Genomic DNA, 15,844 nt, shown 5'->3' with positions numbered 1-15,844 from the left:
GGCCTATAGTTACTCAGATCACCTTTTTTTCCCCTTTCTTAAAAACAGAAACTATGTTAGCAATTCTCCAGTTGTACAGTACAACCCCTGAGTTTACTGATTCATTAAAAATTTTTGCTAATAGGCTTGTAATTTCATGTGCCAGTTCCTTTAATATTCTTGGATGAAGATTATCTGGGCCCTCCAATTTCGTCCCATTAAGCTGTTCGAGTTTGGCTTCTACCTCAGATGTGGTAAAATCTACCTCCATATCCTCATTCCCATTTGTCATCCTACCATTATCCCTAAGCTCCTCATTAGTCTCATTAAAGACTGAGGCAAAGTATTTGTTTAGATATTGGGCTATGCCTAGATTATCCTTAACCTCCATTCCAGCGTTTAGCAGTTCCACTTTTTCTTTCTTTGTTTTCTTCTTATTTATATGGTTATAGATCATTTTACTATTGGTTTTAATTCCCTTTGCAAGGTCCAACTCTACATGGCTTTTGGCCTTTCTCACTTTATCCCTACATGTTCTGACTTCAATAAAGTAGCTTTCCTTGCTAATCCCTCCCATCTTCCACTTCTTGTAGGCTCATCCAGCTTGGTCTACAATTCCTGCCTATGATTTTTTCCCCCTTTCTTGGGATGCAGGCTTCTGATTGTTTCTGCAACTTTGACTTGAAGTAATTCCAGGCCTTCTCCGCCTTTAGATCCACAAGTTCTTCAGTCCAATCCACTTCCCTAACTAATTTCCTTAATTCTTTAAAGTTAGCCCTTTTGAAATAAAAAAACCTAGTCCCAGATCTATTTTTGTTTATCCTTCCATCTAGTTTGAACTGAATTAGCTCATGATCACTCGAACCAAGGTTGTCCCCTACAACCATTTCTTCTAGGAGGTCCTCACTACTCTCCAAAACCAAATCTAAAATGGCATCCCCTCTTGTTGGTTCTTCAACTACTCGGTGAAGGAATCCATCAGCTATTGCATCCAGAAAAATCTGAGCCCTATTATTATTACTAGCACTTGTTCTCCAGTTTATATCTGGGAAGTTAAAGTCTCCCAAGATCACACAATTCCCATTAGTGTTTACTTCATTAAAAACATTAAAGAGGTCTCTATCCATATCCAAATCAGATCCCGGCACTCTGTAGCACTATCTCAGGGGAGGCTCTAGTAGCTTTCTTTCCCAATGTGATTATTGCCCAGACAGACTCTGTCTTATCCATTCCATCACTTTTTATTTCTTTACAGTTTACCTCATCATTGATATACAATGCTACTCCACCACTTTTGCCTTTATTTCTGTCTTTCCTAAACAGCACATAGCCTTCAATACCTGTACTCCAGTCATGACTACTATTCCACCATGTTTCTGTTATCCCTATACTATCTGGTTTCACTTCCTGCACCGGTAGCTCTGGTTCCTCCATTTTATTACCTAGGCTCCTCACATTAGTGTACAAACATCTTAATTTTTGCCGTTTGACTTCACTGACATTCTTTACCCGATTAGGCACAGACATTCTACTGCCAGGATCACCTATTAGACTAGTATCTACATTACTCTTTCTCCTTATGGTCTTTCTCCTACCCACGGCTGTATCCTTTCTTACTATTTCTTCCCTCTCAATGTTAAATTCCGGCTTGGAGATTACCTGGACATCTCCCAACCATCTCCCCCAAATTCCTAGTTTAAAACCCTCTTAATCAGTTGTGCCAGCCTCCATTCTAGAAGTCTATTTCCCTCCTTACTCAGGTGAAGTCCATCCCGAGAGAACAGTCCTCTGTCCATGAATGCTTTCCAGTGACCATACATCCCAAAGCCCACTTTATAGCACCACTGCCTGAGCCATCTGTTGATCGCCATAATCTTGTCACGCCTTTGTTGCCCTTCTCTAGGAACCGGCAGAATCCCACTGAAGGTCACCTGAGCCTCGATTTCCTTAAGTGTCTTCTCCAGTCTGGCATAGTCTCCCTTAATACGTTCCAGTGAGAATCTAGCCGTATCATTCGTTCCCACATGAAGGACAAAATTCTTTTCCGCTCCTATTAGGATCCTTTTCAGCCTCAGGTCCACATCTCGTATCTTAGCACCCAGCAGACAGCACACCATTCTGTTCTCTGGATCAGCTCTAGTTACAGGCCTGTCTATTCTTCTCAGTAAGGAGTCCCCAATTACATAGACCTGCCTTTTCCTGGTGACAGTGTGATTTTCCGGTCTATCCCCTGTTCCCTCTGTCTGCAAGTCCTCTCGAATCCTATTCACCCTTGCAATCCTCTGCAACCCATCCCATATCCTCCTGGGGCTCATGTTTGGTGTCATCTCCATTGACTCGTCCCCTCTTCCTAGCTGCTCTTCTCTTCTTCCTTGCCCTCTCTCCTTCAGCGACCACCTGCTGTGCCCCTTCCTCATTTTCCAACTCTGCAAACCTGTTCCTGAGCTCTAATTCTCCTTCACTAGCCCGTCTTTTCCTCTGCCTGGTTCTCTTAGTCACATGCTTCCACTATCCACTTTCCTCACCCAGCAGTCTCCCCTCAGAATTCTTTGGTCCTGCTTCCATCTGCAAGTCTGTGCTTTTCTCTTCAGCCTCCTCATGTCTTTGCTCCATCATCTGCTTAAACCCCCTTCTAAACTCGACCAGAGTTTCCACCTGCATCACCAGTCCTCAGATCTTTTCTTCAATCAGCTCTATCAGGCGGCACTTCATGCAGACGAAACTCTTTTCAGGTACCCCCTCCAGGATCATGTACATGCTGTAGCTTCCACATCCAGTCATCCTCATTGTGTCTTTCACTGCTGCCTCTGTAACTGTCATAGCCTTCCCACCTACAACCTGTTAGTCCAGGAAACACAACCCAAAGCAAACCACCACCACCTACAGCAAAACAAATCTCCAACAGGGACCAGAACACCGGCAGAAAACCACCCCTCCCTTCACTAGCCTGTCAATTCCTCTGCCTAGGTCTCTTAGTCTTCCCCGCAAACTCCCCATGTAAACTCCCACTGAAACTCCCATTTACACTCTGTTTGCTGGCTCCTGTGCCACTGCAGCTGTCTATGCTGCTGCCTGACTGGCTGGCTACCTTTATAGGACCCCTAAGCAGAGAAGCCCCACCCCCTAATCAGGGCTCAGCTTCTCTCCCAACACACTGCCCCTACCAGCCTCCACACATATTACACAAAATACAAAAACCTTCTCCTCCAACAGAACTCCCACTGAAACTCCCCTGTTTACAGTTCTGTTTGCTGGTTCCTGTGCTGCTGCAGCTGTCTATGAGTACAGTCAGGTACAGAGACATCTGAATTATCTCAACAGCACCTGCAAATTCTGGTCTCAGAACCAGAGACCAGCTTTAAACATCTCACCCTCAGAACACTGTGTCCTTTGTTTTCTTCTAAAAATTGTTTGGCTTCTTAAACTGTCAGGGTGGATTAAGAGAACTGCAAAGCAAGTGGACTATTCAAATGTCAGACAGAAATCCCATTAATGTATTCTTTTTCTAGGTTAGAAACAGAAAACGATTACCAGCTTTAGCACCCAATCAGCTCCTGGATATTCCACTTGGGGCCAAGCTGCCTTTGCTACCAGGCTCCAGTACGCTGTTCTGTTCTACCCATTTGGGCAAACAGGTAAAAAATTAGCTATAGAAAGTGGCAAAATATCTCATTTTCTTTTTTCCTCACTACATAGGTAGAGTATGCTGGAGCTTTTATTATCCTCATTCGTATAATTAATCTGTATGCTACAACATGCTACATAATTTGAAGTAAAGCACTTAAACCAAGTGATCAGTATGAAAATCACTTATCCTAGCAAATATAATTTCTCAAACCATGTACAATATTTTTTTAAAAATTCTTGGCTCTAAAAGACAAAGTCCTACTCTTCTTGGGCACCTTTTTATCAGAAAAAAATGCTGCAGCCAAGACAAAAAAAAAGCCATCTAGTCCGTTCCATTGGGAAAAAGAAGGAATTCCAAATTCTTGATACCCAAAAAGACCAGGCATATCCTGGATCTCAAGGACCTTTATCATTGTCTAGCCAATTAGAAGTACTGGTCCAAAGGAAAGCTCACACTTTATCAAACTTCTTCTAGAAAAAGGCTACTACCCATGCATTTTGGACTTTGCCAATGCTTATGCTGGGATTTACAAAGCCACCTAAGGGATTTGGACACCTAATTTCCTTAGACGTCTTTGAAAATCTCAGCCTATTTGCATATAGGGACACACCTCAATTACAGATTATATATAACATAAGAACATAAGAACGGCCATACCGGGTCAGACCAAAGGTCCATCTAGCCCAGTATCTGTCTACCGACCGTGGCCAATGCCAGGTGCCCCAGAGGGAGTGAAGCTAACAGGCAATGATCAAGTGATCTCTCTCCTGCCAGCCATCTCTATCCTCTGGTGAAAAGAGGCTAGGGACACCATTCTTTACCCATTCTGGCTAATAGCCATTTATGGACTTAGCCACCATGAATTTATCCAGTTCCCTTTTAAACATTGTTATAGTCCCAGCCTTCACAACCTCCTCAGGTAAGGAGTTCCACAAGCTGACTGTGCGCTGTGTGAAGAAGAATTTCCTTTTATTTGCTTTAATCCTGCTACCTATTAATTTCTTTTGGTGACACCTAGTTCTTGTATTATGGGAATATGTAAATAACTTTTTCTTATCCACTTTCTCCACATCACTCATGATTTTATATACCTCTATCATATCCCCCCTTAGTCTCCTCTTTTCCAAGCCGAAGAGGCCTAGCCTCTTTAATCTTTCCTCGTATGAGACCTTCTCCAAACCCCTAATCATTTTAGTTGCCCTTTTCTGAACCTTTTCTAGTGCTAGAATATCTTTTTTGAGGTGAGGAGACCACATCTGTACACAGTATTCGAGATGTGGGCATACCATGGATTTATATAAGAGCAATAACATATTCTCAGTCTTATTCTCTATCCCCTTTTTAATGATTCCTAACATCCTGTTTGCTTTTTTGACCACCTCTGCGCACTGCGTGGACATCTTCAGAGAACTATCCACAATGATGCCAAGATCTTTTTCCTGACTCATTGTAGCTAAAGTAGCCCCCATCATATTGTATGTATAGTTGGGGTTATTTTTTCCAATGTGCATTACTTTACATTTATCCACATTAAATTTCATATGAGATCTGTAAGAGGGGACCAGCACTACCAAATCTGTGTTCATGGAAAACTTGGCTGTAGTTATCCACCTGCCCAGCAGGGAGTGCACGTGTTCTCCTTTCTGAATCAATCTGTGATACCAGCAGGGTGCGGAAATCAGCAGGGATCACAATAAACTACCTAGTCCCAGTTTGCTGCCCAACAGCTCACTGAAATAAGCAGAAGATCTAGCAGTCATGGCTCAGCTCAGTGGTTTCCTACTCCAGAGTCAGCTCCAAGGTATCATGAGCCTGGTGGAGATTTGTCAAGGCCAGAGATTGTTAGGGGTAGACACAAATTTTAGATCTTGTGGCCTCAACAGGAGTCATGGTACCCATGGCAAGTCTGCACAGGAAACCACCTCAGTGGACCCTGAGATCCCATTTTAAACAAGCTACACAGAATCTATCATATCACATCCAGGTGGCAGATGGCATTGGAGCCTCTTTGCCCAGGTGGCAGGCAAGAACAATCTTCAACATGAATTTGACTTCCCATTTCCACCAGCACAAATTGTAATGACCATGGATATCTCTATGCTGTGCTCTGGAAACCGCACCAAAGGACTTCATACCAGGAATGGCAGCGATGCATTCAGGATATGAGAGCAGGCCTGCCCACGCTCACCAAGGACTTGGAGAGGCTTGGTGTCCCAAAAGGGGGTCCAGATTCTGGTGGAAAACCATCATGCATCTATATCAAGAATAAGCAGGGGACACCAGGTTACATTTCTCATGCTGGGAAGCTCTGCATACGTGAGAATGGGTTTTGTCCCATAAGTAGGGCTCTACCAAATTCATGGCCATGAAAAATGCCTCACAGACTGTGAAATCTGGTCTCCCCCATGAAATCTATATAGTAGAGGGTAAAATTACACAAAAGACCAGATTTCATGGGGGAGACCCAGCATTTCTCAAACTGTGGGTCCCAACGCAAAAGAGATTCATGGGGAGTTGTGGGGAGGGGGGATTGCAAGGTTATTGTTGGGGGTTGCAGTATTGTCACCCTTACTTCTGTGCTGCCTTCAGAACTGGGTGGCTAAATAGCAGTGGCTGCTGGCCAGATGCACAGGCGCCCCACCAGCAGCAGCACCAGGGGCGGCTCCAGGCGCCAGCAAGCCAAGTGCGTGCTTGGGGCGGCATGCCGCGGGGGGCACTCTGCTGGTCGGCAGGAGGGCGGCACGCAGGTCGCCTTTGGCAGCATGCCTGCGGAGGGTTCACTGGTCCGCGGCTCCGGTGGACCTCCTGCAGGTGTGCCTGCGGAGGGTCCAGTGGTCCTGTGGCGGGAAGTCCACTGGAGCCGAGGGACCGGCGACCGGCAGAGCGCCCCCCGCAGCATGCCGCCATGCTTGGGGCAGCAAAATGTCTAGAGCTGTCCCTGAGCAGCGCAGAAGTGAAGGTGGCCATACCATACCATGCCACCCTTACTTCTGCAGTCCTGCCTTCAGAGTTGAGTCAGGAGCCCTACATTTACAACATGGTGAAATTTCAGATTTAAATTTCTGAAATCATGAAATCCTATGACCATGAAATTGACCAAAATGGACCGTGAATTTAATAGGGCTCTACCCATAAGGTATTCTGGGTCACCACTTGGACCAAGGACAGAGAACAGGCACAGACAGAGTCAGTTGCTAATAGACCCTACCATGAGTGGTCTCTGGAACACAATGTGGTGAGTCTACTGCTGGGTGGGACACGGGATGTGGATCTCGTCACTAACTTATGCAAGAAGCTATCAGTCTGTCAGAGGAGTGAGGCTCCGCATGCCTTTCCCCACCAATATTTATTAGAGGAAAGGTACAGTAATGGTTCAGTGGCTCTACCAGTTCAGTTCTGGCTCCAACCTGCTACCAGTGAGGTTGGGTGATTCCATCAGGCTCCAAGGTTGTTCACAGACCCCAAGACACTTTGCTCTATCCCAACCCAGGAAACTTCTCCCTGTCAGCCTGTTTCCTGACAGGGCAGAGGCCTGGGGTTCCTGAACAGGTGCTGAAAACCCTAAACTGCATTTTAGTGGGAGGACCCACAAAAGGGTTTCAGCATGGTGCACTCAGGCACTTGTGAGCCCCTTTGAATTTCCCCAACAAAGCACTGCTTGACTACCTTCTTCATCCATCTGTGTCTGGTCTAACAACAAATCCCATCTATGGTTCCACCCTGCTGATCTGTTTGCCACACATCCGAGTGCTAACACCAAAGGGTCAAAGCTGAGTGCCTACATTTAGACTCCCAAATCTATATTTGAATTAGTGGCATAATTGTAAGAGGTTCTGGGCACCTACAACTCGCCTTGATTTCAGAGAGGCTCCTGTGTCTTGTCCAGCACCACTTACTCTGATTAGATAATGACTGACTCATTTGAATTGGAGCCATTAAAGCTGGTTCCAGTGCTTTGCCAGATTGCCTTTGGTGTGCACTGTGTTCCTGTAGCTTCTTATCGGCTTGCTCTGTTTCTGGTTTCCTGGTTCCTCAGAACACCCATCTTCCTCAGGGCTTTGAACTGCTTAGTTGACACCACAACTGTGTTAGCAGCACAGGTTATCAATGTCCCTCTCTCTCCTTACTACAGGGGAAGACGGGGTGGAAATGAAGCTAATGCCCCTCCTTGGCTCCAACAAAGGGAGCCCAGGCCCTCCCCCTCCACCGGCTCCAACCCAGGGCCCACAAGAAACAACAGTGTTGGGCACTCAGGAGTGCTCCCAGAGTTGCATCTCTGGGTCACAACCTACCATCCATCTCCCCCAAAGCCTCTGAGTCCTATAAATAGCAAAAGAAAAGATGACTAACCCTTCAGCCCCATCCAGACTCAGCAGATACCTCACCATGAGCCTTCTTCGGCATTCAGAAGTCCTCAGGGCAGATCTGTCTTCCTTCCTAGCCTTCCCCTTCTGGGCTGATTGGCACTGGCTCCCTTTTAAGCTGCCTCTCCAGCTGGAGCATGCAGGTTCACCGGGGCCCAGTAGTGTCCTTTACCCCTTCGGGCCCAGGGTGGGATTTGTACACGTGATCACTAGGTGGGTCATTGGCCTGGTCACCTTCCTCACACAGAAATTGCCTTTCTACACTTGTGACTCATCTTCTTGTCTGGATTTGATGCATTCAGGATTCACGAGTCCTTTGTAGGGTCACTGGAGCGTTTTGCTACCTTGAAGACATTTCGCCAAGCTCTCTGGATGAGGCCAGAACACCAAAAAGCTGCTGAGAACTCTAAGCAAGACTCTGTTTACCTAGTCCATGGTAGTGAAAAAATACCTTGACTTTCTTTCAGGAGTATACCCTGAAAATGGCTTAAAGGTTATTTACTCTTTAAAGACTGTCTTCAAATATATTGCCACAAGTTTGGGAAGGAATCAGAATTTGCATACATTAGGTCCTAAGCCAGCCTGTACATAATGTAGGAGCCTAGAGTAATTAAGAGACTACTGCTCCCATGGGGAACTGATTGACCCTCTGAGCCAATGTATGGCTTTATTCTCCAGATTACTGTTGCACAGCATTTACTGGAATTAGTTTATATGGTGAGGTGAATCCTCCTCCAGAAACTGGTCCCTTTACTCTCTTATGTGTCTTGACATCTTACAACTTACTGTATGTATTTGTATTTTGGAGCAATATATACAAACTGAAAAAGAAAATCTGAATTGTTCTGCCTGTAGTTTTTCTGAAATTTAGCTAGTTTTTTTTTATTAATTCAAAATACTTGAATAAAATCTTAGGATCTGGTTTTCAAACCAAGCTTCCATTTTTGCAGGGGCAATCTTGCACTTACGACGCATGGCAGCCACAATTTGCAACTGCAAAGGACTTCCAGAGAAAGACATGAATATATTGCATATACCACACTCAGGCACAATTCACTACAAGTGCAAATTGTGTCCACAGAAGTAAATTTTGTAAATTTTAGTAGAGCAACTAAAATTCTCTATAAATATCTGAAATAATTAGTCTTTTCAGTACAGCAACCAATAGAACAGTTACTCAAAAGCTGAGTTTAGACAAGTTTATCTTTCACTTTAAGAGTACCACGAGTAAATTAATTTTTGTTTGGGTAAAATTCATAGCTAGTGTAATTCTGCTGAAACTGGGAATTAATCTAACCCGACGATGTTTTAAAATTTTGGCCTGGATGTATAAAGAATAGTGGAATGTCTCTTTTCTACAGACAGCTGATATTTTGTTACTATTTTTGTAGCTTTATCAACCTTCTAGTGGTTTCGATCTTGGTGATCCTTTCTGTCAAATAATGACAACGAAATATACGAGTCTCCACAATCCTCATTTGCATTCCTACTACAAGCGCACAGACAGTCTACGGAGATTTAAAAGAGGAGGCTATGTCACCAATGAGAACAAAGTAGGTTAAAATCACATGATGTTAGTAATGGGGGGGACGGGTGTTCACAAACACTTAGTGTTGGCCTGACTCTGCTCCCCTAGAAGCCAATGGGATCTTTGTTATTGACTTCAATGGGAACAAAAGTTTGGCCAAGAGTGAGAACTTTTTACATTTACACCCATCATATTTTATAGCTTATTTTGCCTTCACAGAAAACTCCTGTAGGAGGCAACATATGGCCATGCAGGCATCACTCCAGACATCCAGCTGGCACAAGGCAGGTTGCCTATAATGAGCCAACACAAGACATGGCTCAGAAGGAGCAGCACGCACTCTCTAGCCATTGCTGACTAGCACTCACTATTGACGGCCAGCTGGATATTGGATATGCTCCTTTTTCTGCCTGGGTGTTAGGTAAGGGTCAGCATGTGCCTCTTCTATCACCGGCACGAGAGCTGTGGACAGCTTATGTCTGGTTGCTTGTGCAGGGAAAGGAATGCGGTCCACTAATTTTGGGTGCCCAAACTGATACTCCTAGGACCTGATTCTTCAGAGTACTTAGCATTATAACACTTTATGTTCAAAACCCAGCTCCCAATGACTTTGGCTGTAGCTGTGTGCATTCAGCACTTTTGTAAATCCGTCCCCAGGGTCTCAAGTTGATCATTCAGAAAATGAGGAACACACAGCCAGTGACCACTTGTGAAAAGTTTGGGTTAAGCGACTTACCCAGAATCACACAGGAACTCTGTGGCAGAAGGAAGAACAGAATCCAGTTCTCCATTCAGCTTCCTTAACCACGGGATCATCCTTTCTTTTTCCCACAGTCCCCTGCATTGTTCACTACACACTTTCCAACTTCTGTTAGAAATGAAGCAGGCAACAGCCTCCTTCACTACACAATCCTGAGCAAGTCCAGCTGAGGCACTGCATGATGCAGGAGTTGTGTGGGAAAAACAGTATGTGATCATGTAGTTAAAGACTGTATCATGATGCTTATACAGAAGGGAGCAAAATTAAGGTTGCACAGGAAATGCTAATTCTGGTGTTCTGGGCATTTGCTAACTTTTGAACAGGTATGTCATCAACTATCAGCATCCAACCAACTAACAGAACTGCTTGCAAATTAACAGGAGAAGAATGGTGATATCACAGTGACCTAGCTTATGAATGACCTAGTTTACAAATGACCCGAGCTATTGAGTTGGCCCTGAGTATCATCATAAAAATTAAATACAACATTCATTAATAATTTTGCTTAATTACAACCAACTTCCTTGAAATGTATTTTTTCCCAACAGCGGGTGTGATGATGTGTGCGATGGGTGTGAATTTTTGGCTGTCTAGCGACTGTCATTCTGGGCTGTGGTAGGTAGAATGGCACCAGGAAAGTTATAATCTCAACAACAACAAAATCTGAAAAGGAATCATTTTAGTCTGTCCTAACTCAAACTAATTAACAGATTTACTTGTATTTCCTCCAAAATTCTCCCAACCATTCAAGACGGCCTATCTGTGAGTAGCGATTGGCCAGTAACACTGCATTCTTCATGCAAGACAAGGCGGTAGAATCCCTGCTTTAAATCTAAACTCAACCTTAACTGTCAAGCCACCATCACCCCTCCAGGAAGGTTGGACTGTAGCTAGGCCTTTTGGGGCATGCAGAGAGAGACTGGGGGTGGGAAGGAAGGGTGCAGGGAGCCTCTTGCTCTCCAGTGCAGGGCCCAGGCAGAACTCTAAACTATTTGACATCAGGGGCTGGGAGAACAACCAGTGGCCACAGGAAGTGCTGTCTCCCAAGTGAGCAGAGTGGCCAGGCTCCTGCCTCCTCTGGTCACAGGCCTTTCCCTTTAGAAAACTTAGTACTGGGGTTCACTCTACCTCCAGCACCTACCAGGCATGCTGCCTGCATCCGTGTGGGCAGCCAGAATGCCTAAGGCCATTTGTTCTCCTCAGTTACAGTATCAGTCCTGTCACATTTCTTGAGGCGTCAGGACTGTGAGTCACTTTTTACCTACAGCCACAGCAAGACAGGGCCTGGCTGGAGCTAATGCGCATGCCAGCTCCCTGACACTCCAGTCTGTCAGCACCTCCAGCCAGCTCCTCATATGCTTTGCCAGCCTGTACTTCACCATGCAAGTTACCCTCGGGTGCACGCCTGTCCTCAGCCCTCTTGAAGAGCGCTCCCCTGCAGTACTCAGCCCCGGCACTGGACACTTGCAGAAGTTATCACCTCTGCTGTCTCCAGAGGCAGAACATACGCCAGCCTGATTGACTCAGATGAGGGTGCACACTTTAGTTTTAATATACTGCACTGAAATCAGCTTATAGGAAAATCATGAGTAAGATTATTAATAAAGAACAGAGATTTACATGATACCGAGTGAAGACAGCAGAAACAGAATTGGTTACAAATAAAACAAAAGTAGAAGATGCTTCTAGGAGACTGAACTTCACTTTAGCAAATGACAATCCTTTGCAAGGGAACGTTTGTAGTGGGGCCAGAGGCAACGCATGGGTGGGCATGCAGGATCATGTGCCCCTCCCCCCAAAATTTATTTCTTGGTTTGTACTGAGCATGCTCAGTAACTTCTGCTGAAGCCGCTGCCCTTACTCTGCCCCCACACTATTGGCAGGTACAGGTTGTCTCTTTCAGTGGGGGGCAAAATTGCATGTTTCTTTTGTCAAAAAGTAGGGGGCCATGGCCCCCTGCCCCTCGCTCCAGTTCTGGCACCAGTGGTCCTTTTTTTTTCTTCATCCTCAAAGTCCATTTAAAGAGTTTTCTGATTTTCAGTTAGGTCAAGATCTAGGGCCTGGCTGGCTACAGGTCTGGTTGCTTATTCCCAAAGTGGAGAAGACTGTGAGACTGCAGTGGCTAGGAACTGCAGAAGGGTCCCTCCTCACTCTGTCATTTCAGGGGTGAAATGGAGGGTTTGGCCTTCAGCAAAGTGCTTGTCTGAGAACTCAACACACAGATTGATGAAGGCGTTCCTGGCAAATAAAGCCCTTAAATCCATTCTCAATTTTCAGAAAACACTTGAAAGACAAGTCACAAAACGACAAGAACCCAATCTGCTTCCAGAAGGAGGTGACACCTGCCACTTTGGGGAGTGGTTGCTACGAGAAGAAAGTCCAAATTTACACGACTCAGAGAGGCAGATGAGGAACAGGTACAAGACACAAAATAAATTTATAATTTACTGACTTGGGAGCGTCTTTGGGGGCCTGCACAGAGCTCCTAGCAGGATGGGGCCTTATTTTTACCTATACTGAGTGTAAATGATGAAATACCTCATTCTAATTTAGATTTGTTTATTAATTGGGCATGAATTGTGTTAGGAACTTTGTGAAATCAGTTCTAAATTTTTCAGGTGGCTTAAGTAAGCAGAAACCCAGGCAAAGAAGATGGCTGGAGCTGAGCAGAAAATTGACTGGGAGAGAACATCACAACTGATTCTAATCAATTATTTATGCTTTTCTTAAAAGAGATTTAGACATGATTAATAAGGAATTGGAAAAAATCAAGGCCACTGGAGAAGAAAACCAACACTTTCAATGGGCTGAGGAAGAGAAAAAGCAACATGGCCAAAACAAAAAGAAACAACTTAATCTTCGTAAAAAAATGGAGGAGGTTAGAAACAAGAAACTGAAAGACACAATACAAATAAATATACTTACACCACACCTTAATGAGTCAACTGACAAATATTTAAAGTTATTAGCAGTGAGTGAATTTTCTGGCAAGCCCATGAGGAATTTTAAAGAGTTAATTAATATGGCCTCAATATTGCAAACACTTATGTATGTTGTGCTTAACTTCAAGCATGTGGGCAGTTCTATTGAGTTTAATAGGACTGCATACATGCTTAGTGTTAAACACATGCATAAGTGTTTGGGTATATATTGGAAGAAAAAAAATGTACATTTCAAAGTCAGTTAGGCAGGGTTAAACATTAATATTTTAAGGCTCAAATTTCCAGACACTGCCTCCATGTTTTGTGCCAGTTTTTTACAGTCACAAATTCTACCACTTAGACAGTTCTGCCCTTGGGATGAAATCCTGGCTCCACTGAAGTCAATGGCAAAACTCCTATTGAATCAGTGAAGTCAGGGTTTCGCCCCTTATTTGCATTCACAATCAGGTATTTGAGAGACAAGGTGGGTGAGGTAATATCTTTTATTGGACCAACTTCTGCTGGTGAAAGAGACAAGCTTTCCAGCTTACACAGAGGAAGAGCTCTGAGTATGTTCAAAACTTGTCTCTTTCACCAACAGAAAATAAAAGATATTCCCTCACCCACCTTGTCTCTCCAATATCCTGGGACCAGCTCAGCTACAATTACACTGCAAACAATCAGGTAGTTAGCAGTCTTAGTAGTGGGATTTGTGCCAATGGTTATTTGTAGGGATCAAACAAATAACAGTGGAATTTTTCTGGTGGCAAAATTGTACTTGTAAGAAGGGAGACCAGCTGAGAGCTGGCTGAAAATTGAGCCCTAAATGTATGGCATTGGAATTGTAACATTAAAGAGTGGTGCAGATAGGGACACATTGAACACGTCACTTTGAAAGTCAGTGATTCCAACAGGGTGCTGATGGCTGAAACCGTGAGAATAATTAGCCATGGGAACAACTTACCAAGGGTTGTGGTGGACTCTCCAGCACTGACAATTTTCCAATCATGATTGAATGATTTTCTAAAAGATCTGCTCCAGGAATTATTTGGGGGATGTTCTGTGGTCTGTGTTGTACAGGAGGGTGGTCTCTTCTGGCTTTGGAATTATAGATTTATGAATGGTCCAAAAGAATACTTGTCATTCTGCTATCCAGCAGGTCCACTGTCAATCAAACATTAAAACTGAGTAGAATTTAATAACTTGGAAAAATAATTTTGTAGGTACCAAATGTTTTGAATTTGGCCCAATATGTTTAGAATGTACCAATATGAAAATCATTAAATGAAGCAACAGAAAATGTGCTATATGTGCCAGACACACTTAGCAAAACACATTTATAATTATCACCTTCTGGTACAACATGGCAAATTTATAATCTTTAGGCATGGAAAAAAAAAGAAATGTTACTTCTGCTGAAAATTGGAGATGATGTTAAAAGAGAATCGAGAACTGAACATCTACGAAGGAAAAGCAGAGAAGAGAAAGCTAAAAAGGTATATTAAAATACTATCTCTTTTAAAATTCACATGCCACAGAACAAGGCCACTAGGCCAAGATCTCCAAAGATACTTAGATGCCTAGCTCCCATCAAAATTACTGAGAGTTAGGCATTAGTCAGGGATTGGTCCTGCTTTGAGCAGACGGTTGGACTAGCTGACCTCCTGAGGTCCCTTCCAACCCTGATGTTCTATGATTTAAATGCCTTTGGAAATCAGGCTTCTGATGATTACGATGAAAAGAGCAATATATAGATAAGGGTTATCATTAATGCTATCCAGTATAAAAAGCCCTCCTAGAATCTGACTATGGCTGTGAATTTTGAGCTTCGTGGGTGTGACACACAGCTCCTCTAGAAACAGTTTGAATTGCTTGTTCTGGTTGCATTTTTGAAAGAAGAAAAGGAAAGACAGTTAGGTAAAAGTTTGAGTGCAAATGGGTGCAAAGCCATTTTAATATATAAAATTGTTTTTGGGGGAAGAAACACAGATGGGAGTCAAAGAGACGATGTAAATATGTGGACAGTTATATATGTATGATGACATCAAATAATATCTAATAAATTAGAAGATATAAACATTTTAACAAAACATTTATCAAAATATCACTGCATCTAAAAATATTATTTTGCTCTCTGCAATGGAAATCTTGTGCTAAACAGCACTTTCACATTCTTTTTAAATACTCTAGAAACAAGCAAAGCTAGAGAAAAAAATGGCATTCCACCTGAGAAAACTGCATGAGGATGGTTATCAAAGTGAAGAATCTGAAAATCATGAAAAGGGCCGGGGTAAGCCATTATCCGAAGACTAAGAGATTACAGATTGTCACGGAGTGAGGGGGAGTCCGACCATGCACCCCTTTTCCTGGGACTCACAGTGACTCTCAGCCAGCCAGTAAAACAGAAGGTTTATTGGACAACAGGAATACAAGTTACAGCAGAGGTTTTTGGCACAGTCAGGACCCCTCAATTGAGTCCTTCTGGGGGTTCAGGGTGCTTGGATCCCAGCTTAGGATACCCTGACTTCCCACCACCCAGCCCAAAACCGAAACTGAAACTAACTCCCCTACAACCGGCCCCTTCCTTTGTCCAGCTTCCCCCTCCCTCCCTCCCTCCCTGGCTCAGGTATTGTCCATCCCCTAAAGTCCTCCCCTGCTCTCCCA

At 43.9% G+C, this 15,844-nt stretch overlaps 2 long non-coding RNA genes across 2 annotated transcripts; one reads left to right on the top strand and one right to left on the bottom strand.

Annotated features, from left to right (window-relative positions):
• The first annotated feature begins 455 nt into the window (after positions 1-455).
• Positions 456-15,579, top strand: LOC115658008. Its single transcript, XR_004002109.1, has 3 exons — positions 456-466; positions 5,314-5,318; positions 15,497-15,579. It is a non-coding gene; the product is annotated as an uncharacterized LOC115658008 (long non-coding RNA).
• Positions 2,218-15,587, bottom strand: LOC115658009. The gene is made up of 4 exons (XR_004002110.1): positions 15,502-15,587; positions 13,491-13,493; positions 10,698-10,702; positions 2,218-2,231 (listed from the first exon to the last, which is right to left on the bottom strand). It is a non-coding gene; the product is annotated as an uncharacterized LOC115658009 (long non-coding RNA).
• Positions 15,588-15,844: the final 257 nt, after the last annotated feature.

The sequence above is a fragment of the Gopherus evgoodei genome, chromosome 9, assembly GCF_007399415.2.
Source record: "Gopherus evgoodei ecotype Sinaloan lineage chromosome 9, rGopEvg1_v1.p, whole genome shotgun sequence".
In the NCBI taxonomy this organism is placed as follows: domain Eukaryota; kingdom Metazoa; phylum Chordata; order Testudines; family Testudinidae; genus Gopherus; species Gopherus evgoodei.
This window is presented reverse-complemented; position numbering and strand designations above follow the sequence as displayed.